We start from the raw sequence: 2,208 nt of genomic DNA on the forward strand, positions 1-2,208 counted from the left end.
GGAGCCCGATGTGGGACTCGATCCCAGGACGCTGGGATCATGACCTGAGCCAAAGGCAGCTGCTTAACCAACTGAGCCACCCAGGCGTCCCTTTCTCTTTGATTCTTAATGACATGTTTTTCTCTAGCTTACTTTGAGAGTATGGTATATCATATATTTAACACACGAAATATGTGTTGACAGTTTATCAGTAAGGGTTCCAGTCAACAGCAGGCTGTTCGTTTTGGGGGAGTCAACAATTCTAGTGGATTTGGGACTGTACAGCAGCCCTGGTGGGGGGTGGTCAGAGCCCCTAACCCCTGTTTTGTCCAAGGGTCAATTGTATGTGTGTAGACTGATTTCTGGGCTCACTGTTCCATCCTGCTGATATACGTAGCTACTGTGTTACCCATCAGAGGTAAAGATTTTAAGTTCCAGAAAATAAAGAGCCAATATTTAAATTTTCTGCCTCATCCAAATTCTCTACACAGCTTTTTTCTCGGCATTAGTATCTCTGAGAAGTTGGGGATGAAAAGGATGGGTAAGTGTAATCTAGGGGGAAAGTACTACAGCCATTCAACAACCCAGCACACTTAAAAAACAGAGTAAAATAAAACTATATACAGGTCTCTGCTAGGGCCTAAACTATAGGCACAAAATATCTTCCTACGTGTTTTCTATGTTCTCATTTTCTTAATTGGAAGTCACAAATTTTTAAAAGTATTTCATTTTAACAATAGCTATTTTAGTGTCAGCAAAGAGTTCTACCCAAATTTTGCCATGAGGATGCCTGACATGTCTACTATGCAGTTTTTCTGAATTTCAGAACCTATACTAGGAGGCTGGGTGAAGCTGGGAAGAACTTTTAACCACATGTCTTTCCAAACCAGAAGCATTTTGACAGTGTATAAAGGTGAAAAACTATTTTTTAAGAGAATACGAAATACCTATAACAAGTGGATTATTTCCTAATATCCCTTTAGGCCCCGAGTTTCCTTCTGAAAGGAGAGTAAAGGTACAGATAAACAAACGCTATATCCCTTAGATCTTCGTGCCTTGGGCAATAGGATAAGCACTATTCATGGTGGCTATTTAAACTTAAGATTTAATTCTTCAGTTACACTAAGCACATTTCAAATGTTTTAACAGCCACACATGGCTGGCGGCGACCATATCAGACAGCAGAGACACAGGTGCCCCCCATCTCTACAGGAAATTGACATTAGACAGTCCCGTCTTGGAATACCGAATATGGGATCGCTCGCCATACCAAAGCTCAGAATGGATGACCTACTTTGCAGGCGCTCCAGAATGTCCTGTGATCTGATTTACTCGTCCTCTGCTAACATTACTATCAAGAGACAAGGCAATTAAGTCATAGACTAGTGGCTGGCAGAAACGAAGTACTCAAATGTTTGCCGAAAGTTAAGTTCTCAATGAATGCCCTACTGGGGACGGTGGTAATACTGGCAACAGACAAAATCCTGGAGCTCATCAACACAAAAGGGCCACTATGTACTATTACAGATTATTTACAACAGACCTAAAAAGTATGCATTTCATCCAAGTTACCAGGTTAACTTAACTTCATGCTATCTAAAGTCTATCGTCCAGTCTAGCTCATGGTCTGGCATGTTATGGACTCTATGAAGGTTAAATATCAAGCCCAAGAATAAAGTAATTAATCAGGCTCATATAAACACTTAATAAAAAATATATATGTAACACTTATACTGACCTGATACTTCATTCTTTAAGCAAATATTAAGAATCTAGGAACTGTACTTGAGGGAGACATCTAGATTAAAGACACCTAGTCTTAAAATCGTTAGTTTGTGTGTGTGGAAATGTTCCCAACTGTGGGTATCTTTACAAAATGCAGCTTTCACATCATTTCTAGGGTTCTATCAATTTCTGTCTATAGTTTTGGGGGTTTTATGGTATCTAAGGGCAATTAAGAAGAGTGGAATTTAGGGAAGTGACTGACATCTGTCAAAATACATGAACTGTTCTATTTAAAAGTTAAGGAAGGTATTGGGGTGCCTGGCTGGCTCAGTCAGTGGGGCGTGTGACTCCTGATCTTAGGGTCGTAATTTCAAGCTCTACATTGGGTGTAGAGATTACTTAAATAAAATCTTTTAAAAATATTAGGTAAGGGGCGCCTGGGTGGCTCAGTGGGTTAAGCCGCTGCCTTCGGCTCAGGTCATGATCTCAGGGTCCTGGGATCGA

The 2,208-nt window shown here is 40.5% G+C and overlaps 1 protein-coding gene across 7 annotated transcripts in view; it reads right to left on the reverse strand.

The window, feature by feature from the left end:
- OFD1 (OFD1 centriole and centriolar satellite protein) overlaps positions 1 to 2,208 on the reverse strand; it is a 45,867-nt gene that overhangs the window by 35,059 nt on the left and 8,600 nt on the right. The gene's annotated exons all lie outside the window — the stretch shown is intronic.

This window comes from Mustela nigripes, chromosome X, assembly GCF_022355385.1.
Source record: "Mustela nigripes isolate SB6536 chromosome X, MUSNIG.SB6536, whole genome shotgun sequence".
Classification (NCBI taxonomy): domain Eukaryota; kingdom Metazoa; phylum Chordata; class Mammalia; order Carnivora; family Mustelidae; genus Mustela; species Mustela nigripes.